This window comes from Leptonychotes weddellii, chromosome 16 (genome assembly GCF_054177405.1).
Source record: "Leptonychotes weddellii isolate Sample4059 chromosome 16, ASM5417740v2, whole genome shotgun sequence".
Classification (NCBI taxonomy): domain Eukaryota; kingdom Metazoa; phylum Chordata; class Mammalia; order Carnivora; family Phocidae; genus Leptonychotes; species Leptonychotes weddellii.
In genome coordinates this window covers 3,989,278-4,005,276 of record NC_138384.1, presented here as the reverse complement: position 1 = coordinate 4,005,276, position 15,999 = coordinate 3,989,278, and the positions used below count along the sequence as shown (strand labels likewise).

General features: G+C 53.9%; 1 long non-coding RNA gene across 1 annotated transcript; it reads left to right on the top strand.

The window, feature by feature from the left end:
- The first annotated feature begins 3,378 nt into the window (after window positions 1-3,378).
- Window positions 3,379-15,997, top strand: LOC145717511 (uncharacterized). Its single transcript, XR_014140774.1, has 5 exons — window positions 3,379-3,885; window positions 8,768-8,870; window positions 10,475-11,977; window positions 12,251-13,112; window positions 13,513-15,997. It is a non-coding gene; the product is annotated as an uncharacterized LOC145717511 (long non-coding RNA).
- The last annotated feature ends 2 nt before the right edge of the window (window positions 15,998-15,999 follow it).

Genomic DNA, 15,999 nt, shown 5'->3' with positions numbered 1-15,999 from the left:
CAGGTTTGTCTGGCGTGTGTGAAAATGCTGCTTTCTTGACTTACACACGAAGGCCGCCGTCATATTCAAATCTAACAGACATTCGTGGCGTCATTGGGGGCGAGGCACCTTCATATTCTGTTGCTTATTTAATTTTTCACAACAACCTGAAGAAAAAGGTGCCGCTTGTGTCCTTGTTTTATGGAAACTGAGGCTCGGGGAGACAGAGTGAGTCCCCTGAGGCTGCCCAGCTAGCAAGTGCAGAGCTGGGATTCGAACCCAGGTCTCCCCGTGCCCCTGGCACTGTAGCTGGGACGGTGACGTGCTGCGGGACTGTGGGATCTCCCGAGTGGCCAGAATCCTCCACTCCATTTTCAGGAAAAGCTGAGAGAAAGCAGCCTTTCTGGGGTTTTTCTAGAGCTCAGAAACTGGACTTGCAGCACGCCAGCCCGGTGGAAACCCAGAACCAGGCTGGAGGAGTCTCAGACATACAGACGACCAGGTGTGAGGAGCTGAGTGTGGGGTGGGGATGGGGCAGAACCCGAAATCAGAGTGGGAAGGAGCCCTGCTAGGTGTGGGCAAGGCCGCCCTCCAGCCCGCCCCCGGCCACGATTGGGTGCCAATTCCTCCCCCTCCCTGTGCTTGCAGCTCTGTGGCTTCAGGCAAGTTAGTTAACGTCTCTGGGCCTCAGGTTCCTCATCTGCAAAATCAGCAGCAATGGTACCTGCTGGGATGGGTCGCAAGGCAGAAGGGACAGCAAGGATCAGGAAGATGTCCCATAGGGCCTCAGGTCTCCTTATGTCAGGCCCACCACTAGGTCTTGTTAGCTCTGCATGCCCCAGATTTTTCCTACACCCAGAACAGAGGGAGCCAAACTAGGTCGGCTTTGTAGCATGTGGGTTTTAGTTCTGGTCAGAGAACTCGGGACAATTACAGATAAGGATAAGCGCCTTCTGGAAGAAAAGCCAGGCTCTGGGAGGGAACATTGTAAAGACACTGGGCTTGGTCAGAGGCATCAAGGAGGGCTTCCCCGAGGAGGTGACACCACCTGGGACCTGAAGGAGAGGAGCAGTGAGGGGGGCAAAGGGGGTGGGGTGGGGGGACAAGGGGACTGTGGACAAAGGCTCCATGGGGATGTTTGCTCCGGGCAAGAGCAAAGAGGGTGAAGCTGGGTTTATGGGTCAAGGAGCTGGGTTTGAATCTAAAGTAGCAGCTCGGGCCTTTGCTGGGATTTCAGAGGGCACCTGATGGGATTGTGAGGTCTTTGAGGGCAGAGAGAGGCCCTGCCTGTGCATGTCTTTATCCCTGTAACCAGCACCGAGTCGGTATCGGGTAACATTGCCTAGAACTACCTCCACCCGCTGCCCTCTGGGCCGGCCCTGAGCCCTGAGCCCTGAGCCCTGACGGAGGGGTTGGGGATGGAGCTCTGGGGACTCAAGTCTCCGCTTAGATGCGTTCTGAATTACTTTACCTGGTCATTCAACACGTGCTCCAGATTACCCAACATCAAATGATGTACAACCACCACCATCTTATTTTGCCCTTGATCTTGTGAGGCAGGAATTTAGGAAGCGCTCGGTGAGGTGGTTCTCACTGGCAGGGGTCTCGTTTAGTTGAGGTCAGATCCACTGGTCGGACGTCCTGGTTGCTGGCATCTGATGCAGGTGGTTGTCCAGCAGCTCAGCGGGGTGTGGATCTGAGCGCCCAGCATGGCCTCCCCCTCTGGCCCGGCGGGGTCAGGGTTGTGGACCTCTTCCCCCAGAGCAAGCGTCCCCGAGGACCAGGGGGAGGCTGTATGGCCTCTGAGCCTCAGAAGTCCCATGGCAGCATTTCCACGAGACCCTACTGGGGAAGGGGTCATGAGCTCCCCAAGTTCGAGGGGAGGGGACACTGACCTCACCTTTCGGTGGGGGGAGTGCCAAGGCATGTGTGACCTTGTTTGTGGCCAGGCACGCTGCCAGGGCTGGGGCACCCCCCTGCTCAGGGGCTGACCTAGGTGGGGGTGGGACAGAGGCGACCCCGATCGTTGCCCTTGTGTCTCTGTGCCCTCCTGGGAGGTCGCGGCTCCTAGCTGATTGATCCTTGGGGGAGGCTTCTGTTTCTCCGCTTTACCCGGGCTCCTGATGGATGTTGACTCTCCAGGGGGCTTTGCGAGGCTGGAAGGAGCTCAGCCCCGGGTGCCGCCCTGCTGGGAGCAGGCCCCCTGCTGCCCCCGTCCCAGGACAGGTGGTCCTCATCACGGTCCCTCGCCGCTTCCTGGTCCCCATTTGTCAGTGAGCTGCAGAAGAGAGGCCAAAACAGGAACCGAAAGGTCCGCTGTGAAGAGGGGACCACCTGGGCCAGGAGGCAGCTCTACGCTCAGGCCGAGTCGGGCTGGAGGTGGCCGGTTCCTTCACCCTCTGAGCTCCAGTCTCCTCCTCTCAAAGCCGGGACTGTGACCACGGTACTTCTCTGTCTTAGCCGGACTGCTACGCACAATACCGCAGGCCGAATGCTTATAAACAGCAGAGGTTTACTTCTTCCAGTCTGGAGGCCACGAGTCCAAGGTCGGGGCACCAGTGTGGTCAGCTGAGGGCCCTCCCCTGGTTCTCGCAGTGTCCGCACCTGGAAGGAGTGAGGGAGCTCCATGGGGTCTCCTTTACAAGGACGAATCCCATTCCTGGGGGCTCTACATACATGACCCTTTCACCACCACCCCGCCCCCCGCTGAGGTCCCACCTCCTAACACCATCACACCAGGCCTTAGGATTCCACCATGTGCATGTGGGGGACACACACATTCAGACCACGCTGTTCCCTCACACACTTCGAGGACAACAAATGAGATGGACCGCGCCAACAACGCAGCACGAGGATATTCTCTATGTATTATGATGGCCACTCTTTAAGTGGTTCCAGAAGACCATCCTTGCTCTGGGGAAGGGCTGGGCTGTGAGCCGCTTCCAGCCTGATACCAAAGCAGTGACAGAGCATCTAGATCCTTCTATCCCTGCTGGTTAGTGCCACTGTCCAGGGTCCCACCATTATAGCTCTGGGTCTGGCGTGGAAGAGAGCACAAATGCCTTCTGTGGTGTGTTTTACCAGAGCAGGCTGACACCTGGATGGGGATTGAGAGGGGCTCCCGGCCGCCCCCGGTGGGGGGAGGGGCTGGGCTGGCACTGGGAGCCAGCACGAGGCGAAGTGGAAGGGTTCCAATCGCAGCTCCACCACTTAGAGGCAGGATCTTAGGCAGGACACTTCACCTCCCTATGGAGTAGCCAGGGCAAGGCATATGGCTAGGCTGAAGTTCAGTGGGGCAGGGATATATCACCAAATATTTGTGAACAGAAACACAGTCCGCCACACACCCCTAGTAAGTGAGGCAGGATTTGAACCCAGGGAGTCCATTTTTAAAAAAGATTTATTTATTGAGGGAGAGAGAGCACGAGAGCGAGCGGGGCAGAGGGAGAGGGAGAGAGAATCCCAAGCAGGCTCCAAGTCCAGCTTAGGGCCCGATGCGATGCAGGTCTTGATCTCACGACCCTGAGATCACAACCCTGAGATCATGACCCTGAGATCATTGGACGCTTAACCGACTGAGCCACCCAGGTGCCGCAGGTCGTCCTAAGCTGCTTCTCATTAGCCCCCGCTGCGGGTCTGCCACTCAGGAATGAATGATTGAGCACCAACCTTCTGCCCAGTGAAAGTGACTGATTGGCCTCACCTGGCTCCGCAGAACCTCACGGGACAGAGGCCGCAGGACACCACGAAGAGTCAGGGGAGGACTCCCGCCACACCTGTGCTCGCTCAAGACTTGGAGGAATCTCGTGTGTGAGCCTGCCTGGCATCTGCTCTTGCCCTCAGCACCCACTTGCCTCCCAGCCCAGAGCAGCCCGGGCGCCTCCAAGACTCGCTTTATGTTTGAGTGTAAGTTCTTAAGTCATAAAACTAAAAGGCATTTTTAGAACTTATTTCTTTCCAACATTATGCTTTAATTTCAGGCCTTTCCTTGCCCATCAGAAAAGCTCATCCTAAACTTAGAAGAGAATTTTGCTCCCCAGACTGCAGCTCCGTATCAGTCCTTTGCTAACACCACCCACCCCCAGGAGTGCTTCCTGGCCCTGGGGTCAAGTCTAAGCTTCCGGGGAACAAGGGGCCAGGAGGCCTTGTTGGTTTCTCAGACCAGGACTCTGTGCACTTCCCTCCCTGGACCCCTGATCCAGTCGTCCTTCCTTCACTCTGTCCCTCTAGACAGCGACTGGTCTCTGCTCTGCTCTGCTTCTTCTAGAAGGTACCCCCACACTCTGTCATGGGCTGAAAGGCAGTCCCCAAAGACACATCCGTGTTTGGCCATAACGTCTTTGAGATGAAATTAAGTTAAAGGATCTTCAGATGAGATCATCCTGGATTTTGGATGGGCCCTGAATGCAATGGCAGGTGGTCCTTGTAAGAGAGAGCAGAGGGAGACTTGAGACAGAGGCACAGAGGAGGAGGCCGGGTGAAGACGGAGGCAGGGATCGGAGGAGGGACACCTGAAGCCCCAGCAGCTGGGGGGCGAGCCAGCAGTGTCCTCCCCGGAGCCGCCCGCGTCTGGAGCTTCGGCCACACCTTGATTTCAGACCTCTGGCCTCCAGAGCTGTAAGAAAAGACGTTTCTCTTGTTTTCAGCCTCCCTGTCGTCGGTGGTCAGAGTTGTAGGAGCCCAGGATACTTCCTTATATTATTTGCTTCTCCCCATCCCCCGCTAACCGTGACCCTCTCCAGGGCGGGGACGGTCTCCCCAGTGCCTCTCACATAGTAGGTGCTCAGTCAACAATCGGTGTTCGGTAAACTGGAACAGGCGGGCCTCACCTGCTTTCCAAGCCAAACATAGAACCCACACCTGCTCCCACTGGGTCAGATCTGTTCTGCGCCCAACTGGGCAAAGGGGCGGAGAGGGGCGGTCCCGGCTTCCTCATCTGGGAACTGGCTCCCTCCCGCCTCTGGCTCTGTCCCTGGTCGGCCCTTGGAGGACAAGGACGTATCTTATGTATCTGTCTACCTATCTGGTGCGCCCGTCCAGCTCCTCGGCCTCCAGGGGCTTCCAACCATCCCCTATGCTCCTCCCTTTTAATTGTCTCTGGAGGGGCCTTAAGATACCACTAGAGAGACTGGCGCGCACCCCAGGGCTGGGGCAGGTGGGGGACCTTGGGTGGGGCAGAAGGGGCAGGGGCAGCACATATGCCCTGAGGCCAAGAGCCCTACCAGTCATTCTGCGGAGACTTGCAGACTGGGAGCCTTGGGAGGAGGCTGGCTGGGACCTGGAGCAGGGAGCTCCATCCCTGGTCTGGGGGCGGGGGGAGAGGGGCTGCCCTGCAGCTGGGGGATATGGGAGAGAAGAGGCCCCTTTGAACGGAGAGCTAACTCGGCCGGGGGTTATTTTGTCAATTCAAGAGAGCTAGGGCAGATCTCGACATGTTCTTGGGTTGGCTTACCCCAGCAGTTCCCGAGTGTGAGGTCACTGCTGAGGATCTGCCAAGCCGTGGTGGCATGCACCGGCAAGACATAATGGGATTATGCCCATAAATCCCAAAGCATCAAGGTGGGTGTAAAAGGCAATTTGCGAAATGATAAGGCTGTGGAATGATTACACCGGAGGTAAATTTTCAATGAGACGATATATCGGTTGTGAATATATACATACAAGCAAAGTACCTCGAGTGCTGGGAGAAGGGGTGCTGAGTCCCAGGGAGGGAGGCGGCGTCGGAGTGAGACTCCAGCTGCATGTCTCTGCTTTCATTTATTTTTAAAAGAGTTGAAGAAAATACGATAAAAGTAGGCATCTGTGTCATGGGCGGGTGGGGATTTGTTAGATTAGTTTTTTCTATTTTCCTGTCTGTTTGGAATACAGACGTTGAGACAGATTTTAAAAACAATTCACAGAGCGCACCCAGCAAGGCAGGGAGGACACGTCAGACTTCTCACCTGGAACAGGTGACTTTAGCTGAAATAGAACTGACGGCAGAGTCCCGGGAAGCGAAGGGACAAAGTGAGAAGCCCGTTTACGGAGGTCTAACCAGGAGCCAAGCAGGCGGATTGCTGCCCAGTGGCGTGAGTTTTGAGTTTGAAGATCCAAACACCAACTGAAAGGAGGCTGGTTGCTGTTGAGACCCACGCTGTTGGTCTGAAAGATCGAGAGGAAGAATGTCTCCAGAGGCTCCCAGCACCCTCTGCCAGGCTGCCTCACCCAACTCTGGGGGTGCTTGCTGCTTCTGGCTCTGCCCCGGGTCACTTCCAGAAGGCAGAGGCTTGTTTCTGCAGCTGTCCGGGTCTGCCGGCTCCTGGCATGGTGCCTGGCATACAGTCGGAGCCCGGTGACTACTCAGCAAATGGGTGCCACCTAAAAGGGCTTGTACCTCAAAGGGTGTCCCCAGACAGGCCATGGCAAAACCATCCGGCATATTTGCTAAAATGCAGATAAAATTCCCGCACCCCACTCACCCACCCAGTGGGCCATGATTTGGGGGATTATCCTAGAACCTGTATTTTTTTAAAAAAGATTTTATTTATTTATTTGAGAGAGAGCGAGCACAAGCAGGTGGAGTGGGAGAGGGAGAAGCAGACTCCCCATTGAGCAGGGAGCCCGATGCGGGACTCGATCCCAGGACCCTGGGATCATGACCCGAGCCGAAGGCAGACGCTCAACCATCTGAGCCACCCAGGCACCCCTCTGCTATTCCCCCTGCTTGTGCTCTCTTGCTCTCTCTGTCAAATAAATAAATAAAATCTTAAAAAAAAAAAAAGACAAAGATCAAAATGATCTGATCTTCCACCTCCCAGAGGTGGTTGTTGTAACTGTTGTCACATTTAGGGGTATAGTCTTTCACTTTAACTGAGAATATACATTTTATTTTCAAAAACTGAGATTATACCCTGTTGATGTTTTTGTAACCCGCTCTTTCCACCTGCTAATATATGGTGAGGGCTTTTTCACATCCGTGAAAACTGCTAGAGTCGTGGTGTTTGTCTTCTCCTGGATGGTTGTACAATCATTAGTTTAGTCAAACATCTATGGCTGGATATTTCGAGTTGGGATTGGCAAGCTGGTGACCCACCAGCCAGATCTGGCCCCTCTGTCACAGTTGGACTGCACAGTTTGCCAATGCACAACTGCAGAGAGCGCTGTTCCCTTGAATTTACACAAGACGGGTGACCCCAGAGCAGTGCACGACCTGCACAACGGTACTCAGAAGCCCCACCCCAAATTTTGAATTGGCCATCAATGTCTAAAAATGGAAAGATTTCACATAAAAACCCAGCTCTTGACTGTTCTTGACAAATCCAAAGAAGATCTGTAACACTGGGATCACATTCTTGCCGGGCTGGGAGGGGCTGGGACTGAGATGAGTGCCCATACAGATTGGGGGGCGGTGCACTTTCCAGGGCCCTACAGCCCCCGGTGTTTGGTTAATCCCCTGCTACCCTTTTACAAAAACTCCTCGATGTTAACAGTCTGATTCCTGTAAGCATCCGAGTTTGCCACCCCAGGATGCCACTTTTAAATATTTGTTGAATGAATGAAGGAATCCCTCTTCAAAGCCACACCAGGCTGGAAGCAGAAGATGCTTCCTATATTTCATTGAAATAGCCCAGATGGGGAGTTGCTATGGCAACCCTGGGACCATATTGCAGGTTGCCTCAAGAGCGCTCACAGAGTATCCTCCAAGAAGCAGCACCCCCCCACCTCCCCGACCCCGTGGGTAGTCACTTTCAGCTCAGCGAAGGTTCCAGCTGCTGTGTAATAGGGGAAGCAGGCTTGCTTTCAGAACAGAATGTTAGCTCTGAAAGGGAGCCCCAGGGATCATTTAGTTCTGTAGATTCTGGCTCCTCCCTGACAAAGGATTCCTTTTATTGTTTATGGCCCCATGCATCCCATATTTTGGAACAGTTGTCTGCCAAACTGCATTTAGGAAGCACAGATTTGTTTTCTCCTTTAAAAAGAAAATTGAAGATGAATTGTGGTAGCTCCAGTGTCACATCGTTAATTAAATGTCATATGGTTAAATAAATGGGTTCTCATCTTGTCTCTGCCATTCACTTGCTGTGTGACCTCAGGCAAGTTACAAGACTCCTCTGGGCCTCTGTTTCATCACCTTTTAAATAATAGCACAGTCCCCGTCCTTTAAGTTTGCTGTAAAATATCTGATACACGGTGATGCATGAAACGCTCAGCACAGAGCTTGGCTAATAATGGCAGCCCCTGGATACAGAATGGCCAATACAACTTGGATGATCAACAATAATCAGAGTGTGAGCTTCGCAGGAGTTAATCTTTGTAGCCACACCACGGCTAAAGCAGAGAAACCTGACCCCCACCACTATACTTAAGGACCCCTGGGGTCATCTAAGAAACCTAAACTGGGGGCCGTGGCGAAGTTCTTGCCCCTGGGGCTGGGAACCCGACTCCCAGGCCCCTGGCTGGATCCTTGACCTCCTGCGGCATGTTGTCCCCCCTCCTGGGTAAGGATCCCTGGAGTCAGCATAGGTTCTAACTTCGTTGAAAAGTTAAAAATGAATTCCCCAAACTCTCTTGCCATAGGGTTCTGGTGTGCCAGTTAGATGTGCTCATGTGAGATTTGGAAGGTGGGGGGACATGGAGCTGTGTCTCTTTGGCCTGTTTCCTCTTGGCCCCAAGGTCATCGGGATGCTGGTGTTGGGTTCCCAGCTCTATGGGTACCTGTCTCAAGGGAGGTGCAGGGCAGCCGTGGGGGCTCTCAGCCCCGGGCTGCAGCTTTAAGGGTGTGTCCTTGACTCGATGGTCTCTTCCACAGCTTTCTGATGCTCAGTCCTCCGAAGTGTGGCCGTTCCTGTGGCAACTCCCCGGGCAGGTCAGCCCTGCGGCCTCTGGGGGTCCTGACTATGGCCATTGCTCCTGTAAGCACCTGATACCTTGTACCAGCTTTCTGCCAGAAATACTTAGAATCTTTTCCACTTTCTGCCCTGAGCCTGACTCATGCCACCTCCCGGGGTCCCCCATCCCTGCCAGCCACCTGGTGTGCGTACACCTGCCCTGACCTTCCAGGAGTAGCTTGGTCTTGCCTCCCAGCCTGACTCCGATCTCCGGCTGCTGCTCACCTCCAGTGTAGACAACCCGCTTCAGCCCGCCGCCCACCTGTGCAGAGGCATTTGGTCCCTGCTCCTGGAGAAGAACACTGTGCCGGGGGAATGGTTCCAGGTTCTCACCACACTGATTTCTGGAATCTCTCACTTAGCAATGAATAAGTTCAAGAGTCACTAAGGAGTATTTCAAAGCTAAAAAGAAAGAGCCTGGCTTGAAAAGGATGCCCAGGGTCATCACATCAAAGGGCCTGTGGGGGTGGACCAGTTTTCCTTTACGTGCCTTAAAAATGTGGAAATTAAACTAGTGACTACTTCATGAGCTTTTTCTTATTAATGCTTTAATCTTTTTTAACTACAAAAGTAACAGATATCCCATGTAACGAATTCTAGTAGTTCAGAAGTATATAAATTAAGAAAAAAGTCTGAAAGGATATAGACCAGACTATGAATGGTCTGCAGCTCAACACCTGTATTCTTCCAGACTTTGTGCGCACATGCACGCGCAAACACAAACACACGGGCATGCCTAGATATAATTTTCTTGATAAAATGAAATTATGTGTAAGTGAAATGGTACACATCTGTGAAATTTTATTTTTATATATATATGTCTAGTTCTGCAATGTGCTCTTTTCCCTTGATGCATCACGGGAAATGTTTGTCAACAGCTTGCATAGATGATCTCCTTTTATTTAAATTCTTTGTGTTCGAGATCGTGGAGGTATCCTAGTTGACTGAAGAAGTCCCCCATCGATGGACACGGTGGCAGGCAGAATTCTCTGACGACCCCCAGTGACCCACTGGGGTATCCCTTGCCCTTGAGTGTGGAGGAATGACCAATAGGAAGGGGTCTCACTCGCGGGCTTGGGGCCTGTTTCACATAATGATTTTAAGAAAGGGACCTTATCCTCGATGGGCCTGACCTGAAAGGGATGGGGCCTCCCTGGCGGGGACATTCAAAGTGTGAGAGGGTTTGGTGTGAGGGAGATGTTCCATTGCTGGGGGGCGGGTGGCTGAGAGAGGCTCCTGGCCTATGGGCAGCAAGAAGATGAGGATCTCAGTTATAAAGCCACGAGGAAGCGCACCCTGGGGAAGCCCTGTGCTTGTCTGCACGCCCCCCTTTCCCCACACTCCCCCAGCCCTGGAGAGGATGCCTTTTTTCTTTTATTGAGGTAAAATACACATAACATAAAATCTACCATTTTAACCATTTTAAAGTGAACAATTCAGTGGCATTACACAAATTCACAACAGTATGCAACGACCAGCACTGTCTAGTTCCAGAAATTTCCATCACCCCAAAAGAACACCTCCTACCCATTAAGCAGCCTCTCTCTACCCCCAATGCCCCCCCACCCCCCAGTGCAAGGCAGCCAACTCTGCTTTCTCACTCTTATGAATCTTTTTGCTTTTTGCAGGTCGGATATGCAAACGGGTATTTATTTCAACTGCTCTGAGGCAGGATATGCACGTGGACGGAATCACAGGCTGTCTGCTCCTCAAGCTCCGACTTGTGTGAGGGGCTCAACAAACAGCAGATGAGCGCATCCCTGACCCTCCGAGCCCTCCCTGCCTTCCTCGTTCCGCGGTCTGTGGCTCCTAACTGGGAGAGCCGCCTGCATCTCATCTGGCCCTCCTGTGCCCTCTCGGGGCAGGGGCAGGGGGCAGGGAAGGAGGCTGAGTGCCAAGGGGATAGCACAGAGAGGTGGGGAAGGTGGCCAGGGAAGAGGTCGTGCCCTGCTTCAGAGGGCAGCTCTCGCCCCACATGGTGGTGGCCCTGTGTTCTCAGACCTTTTGATTTTCAAAAGAGGCCCCAGATTTGGATATTTAAGGAAGAGGCACCAGCATCTTTTCCAGAAAGCACATTCTAGTTGTTCTGGACAGCGTGGAGAGGCGGGGGGCGGTGGGGGGCAGGGAGCCATTTGCCCCACAGGCTGGCTCCTTTGCCAAGGGAGCAAGAGGTGCGGGAATGCCCCGGACAGACACCCCCAGCTCGGTCTCCAGGCCCAGCTCGCTCCTGCCAGGCTCTTTAGAGATTCTAGAACATTCTCTCCGGCTGCCTGTGTCACTGGCTGTTACCATAGCACTACAGAGCATCTAAGGAAAAGCAAGCCTGTGTGTGTTGCTTTCCCCGAGGAGCATCTCGAGGCCCCCTTTGGGCCCAGCACCCCCACCCCGCGTGACATGGAGATGCCCCCCTCCCCCCCAGGATTCGCCGGATTTATGCTCACCAGGAGCAGATGCTGTGGGAGGGCTCTGACCTCCCCAGCCTGGTGCATTGTGCTGAGTTGGCCTTGGGGGCTGGGGCTGTTCCTGGGCTGAAAGAGGGAGAGAAAAACCCCACCCACCCGACCAGGCCTTTGGGAGCAGGCTGGGGGCACGCACGACAGCTGTCAGGGAGCAGGGAGGGGTCCACCCGCCCCAGGGGAGTGCTGGAGTGTTCTGGGGGGGGGGGGCGCTGTGTGGGCTGCCCTCCCTGGGGCTGCCTGGCTGTGGGGGAAAATGCTGGCTTTAACAAGCCCACAGGGGCCTTAAAACCTGGCTCGGGCTTGAAAGTTTTTCTAAAAGGCTCTTCTTGACAATGGCCATTAGGCCCGAAAGTCTGCAGTCACATTAACTTAGGCTCTCAGGCTTCATTTCTGTGTGGGAAAGCGCTAGCTCGGGGCCTCCCATGCAGCCCAGGGGGCCGCCAAACCTCCATGCTGACATGGGAAACTTGGGGGGGGGGTTGGGGAAGGGGAGCGAGAACGCTTCCCATGCAAGAGTGGCTACCATTTTAACCGAGGGCCTGCGATGTTTGTGACAAGCATACACCGTGCTCATCTGTGAGGGCGGCGGGATTGGAAAATATGGAGGCTCAGAAGCTATTTGCCTGGGATCCCAAAGCCGAGTGGTGAAACCTGAACCTCAGGAGGAAGAAGGTACAGATGCTGCTTGGGATCAATGTTCCCCCCTCGGGACCCTTGGCGGTGAGGACCTGATCTTGGGGACCCCTGGCGGTGATGATCCACATCTCCACATCCGCAAATGCTCTGGGAACCCCGGGGAACCCATTGTAAAGACAGGACAAGATAGCTATTTAATTATTTATGATGCGCCCTTTCCGTTGAGAAAGGAACGGCTCACTCCAGAGGCCACTTTCACGGTGCCCTGGGGTTCCACTCTGAAACGCTGCTTCTGGGCTCCTGTTTCAGGGTTTCTGATTTCCACCCTGGGATGACCTGACGGTTCCTTCCCCTGGGGCCCCGGCTGGCCCAGGGAGGAGGCCCCACGACTCCATCTGCCGACTGAGGGCCGCACGAAGGGGACGGCCAGCCCGTCTGCCCAGCTCACGCCGTGTGGCCCTGAGGTTGTCCCTTCGCTTCTCTGGCACTCAGTGTCCCCTTGGGATGAGGTCAGTCTTCCTAAACGTGATGGATATGAGACTGGCGACTTGGGGCAGTGACGTCAGGGCACAAGGAGGAACAATTGTTATGTTAATTGCTACATAGTCACTGGAATGTATTAAAACACACACAGACCAAGGCTCACACTTCCCTCAGCACGTCTGACACCTGAGCATGCGCAGAACCACCTGCAGGGCATGTTACAATGCAGATGGCTGGGCCCACCCCCAGCATTTCTGACCCAGGGGGCCCGAGGATCTACATTGCTAACAAGGCCTCAGGTGGTCTGGGACCGCACTTGACACCACCGACTAACAGAACACTCCCCGGGGGCCTCTGCACTTAGTGGTGTGCTGGAGCCGGCTAGAACCGGTTTACACGATCCAGCGGTGCTCACCCCCTCCCAACTCCACGTTTGGTGACCTCACATTGTAGCTTGCAACCAGCCATGATGGAGGTATTTGCACCAGGGACACTGGGCATCAGCAAACATCAGGGCTTCCCTCACAGGCAGCTGGAAACACCTTGGCCAGCACACCTCTGCGTGCCCGGAGCTATTTTAAACTCTTTACAGGGATTAACTCGTTTAATCCTTCCAACTGCCCTGGGCAGTAGCTGCTGTGATGGTTCGGTCCCATTCTACAGATGTGGACACGGAGATCCGGGAAGTGTAAGTAACTCGCCCCAAATCGCGCAGGTGTATCGGACCCAGGCTTTCAACCTAGACATTCTGAATGCACTGTCTGCCTTGTTCATCGCTCAACTACCCGGCTTGTCAAAACCCAAATGTCATGCATTTTTCCCAAAGCTAAGAAGAGACAAGCTGCTGGAGGTTGATTTTTAAAAATATGAACTAAGAAACAGTACTTATTGCTGTGTTGCAGACAACAGAGTTAGCTCAGATGGGCTTCTCTGGGTTTACTTACACGGGAAGGGTATGCCCTCCTTTGGAGAAAAGATTCCAAAGCACTTCGCAGTGTAGAGGTTCATACCGGTAGGGGGGCTGGGGCTGGTGGCCACAAGCAGGGGACTCGGGGAGATCAGCGTATTTATACGGTATTTATTTTTAGATATCCGAGTTGCACATTCTGGCTTTGACTTTTAAACAATGATGCCAGCTCAAATTCATCCTCAAATTTGGATCTATGCACATGCCTTCAAGATCTTATTGATAGGTAAATAGAAAACAAGGAGATTGAGAAATCCACCCTAGGTCGTGCCTGGAAATGAGAAAATCTGTCAGGGTGGCCTTGGATGAGGTCTGTGAGATGCATGGGCTCACTGGGCCATCCAGCTCTGCTGGTTTACAAAGCTCCGGCTGCAGCTTCCCCACAGGGCTTGGGCGGGGCAGTGAAGGCAGGCCCAGAACCAGGGTGGATTGCACCCCTCAGATGTGCTGGGCTAAATTGCTGACATCACATCACACCGTAGGGCCAGCCTGCTGACTGCGGCTCGGGGAAACTGACAAGAGAGAAATTACAGGGAAATCCTCCAACTCCCCACCCTGACCTCAAATTTCTCAAAAGCCCCCCGTGGAGGATAAAGGTTAGGCTGAAATCGCAAGGCTGAGGAACCGTCCTCCGGGGAAGACGGGGGCATTTGGGGGAGAACTGTGGTCAGCTGAATAATGGCCCCTGAGACGTCCAGGCCTGATCCCTGACACCGTGAATGTTATTTTCTCTGCCCAAAGGGACTCTGTGGGTATGAGTGAGACTCTTGACATCCCCATGTCCGGGTGGGACCTAGTGTAACCCATTCTCCTAGTCCCCCATTCTCCAGGTGGGACCTAGTGTACCCACAAGGGTCCTTGTAACAGGGAGGCAGAGGGATATGCGGCTTTGGAGGGGGGAGCTGTAGGGATGGAGGGATGTGGCCGTGAGCGGAGGAATGCCGAGGAATGTTGGTACCTCTAGGAGTCAGAAAGGTGGGGGTGGCTTCTCCCCTGGAGCCTCTGAAGGAACCAGCCCTGCCGACACCTTAATTTTAGCCCCATAAGATTCTTTTCAAACTTCAGACTCCAGGGTAAGTGTTAATCCACTGTGTGTGTGGTTATTTGTGAGAACAGTACAAAGGATTATCCTTGACCAAATTGGCTTTTGTCCTGGGAGGTGACCTTAACACCCTCAGAATGTCCTGCTTGATAAGAGAGTCTTTCTCGGGAGCCTGGGGCCACTGTGTATAATTTATGCAAAAATGTGATTTATGGTGGGGGGGGTGCACAGTCTCCACTGGAGACCTCTGCAGGGGCTGGAGACTCAGGTTAGCCGGGCAGGTGGTCAGCCATGCCCCCCGTCACCGAGCCCCAGTAAAGCTGGGCATCAAGGCTCCGGTGAGCATCTCTGTCTGGCAATAGTCCCAGCATGTTGTTGCCTATCAGTGCTGGGAGAAATAAGTGCTCTCCACACAGCTCCTTTGAGAGGGGACGAGGGCATTTTCTGCCCTATGCACCTCTTACCTCTGCTGATTTTCGTCTGTATCTTTTCATTGTAGGCAACGGTAATGGTATGAGTATAATGGCTTTTTGGAGTCCTTCTAGCAAATTATCAAATCTGAGGGTGATCTTGGGGGCCCCCAAACACTTGCAGTTGGTATCAGAAGTGAGGAGGCCTCGGAACTCCCGAACTTTGCAAGCAGCAATAGGAAACCACTAGGTTGTGCAAAGGCCCTGTGGTACAAAGGCAGGCTCTGCACTGGGAGCTTTCACTGGGCCAGTGTAGCCAGGATAGAGAGTGATGGAGGCTGGGGTGGGTGCTAGCCACCGAGACACACGCAGTGCCCCCACCAGTCTGATGTCTAGTTTCCCTGCAGCAGCTAACCCTCGCTGGAGAGGGAGAACTCAGGCCTCCAGCGCTGAGCTATTGAACACGGATCGCCTGCCTCTGCCTGGCTCTTTCCCCGAGATCCAGGAACTATTCCAGGATGTTCTATCAAAACTCTGCTTCTGCAGTGATTGGTGGAAAATATTCACACGGAGTCAATTTCAGACAGCTTGTCCGCCAGGCCTTTCTCACCTGGAAGGAGGACCGGCTCTGTCTGGTGGGTACGTCCTCTTGTGCGCTGGACAGAACAGGCCTGAGCCCCCAGGCATCTGCCCCTCGTGGTGCTGACAGTCTCACTGTGAGACTGGGTGGGGGGGTCCTCAGGTCTGGGTAGAGGAGATGCCAGTAACATCAGCGGAAACGCCCCCCTCGGCCTCCCAACCACGCTGTGGGGCCAGTGAGGGGTATTCCCATTTCACAGATGAGGGGCCTGAGGCTCAGAGGGGCAGTAACGGACCCTGGCAAGTGACACAGACGTGCTGGAGTCCAGGTCTGACTCTGGGCCCACGGGTGCCCCTCTCAGCCATCAGGAAGACTTCACATACGTCGGGAAACCCGCTGCTTCACGGATTTGCTCAAAAAGGTTTTCCCGAGTGCCGCTCCGTGTGCTGGCGATTGCGCGGTGGGCTTAATTTGGGTTTTCGAACCAAGATACATTTATCTTTTTTTTTTTTTTAAACCAGAAAAAAAAGATTTTTTTTCTTTTTAAAGGAGGCTATTAAACGCTGTCTTTAGAAG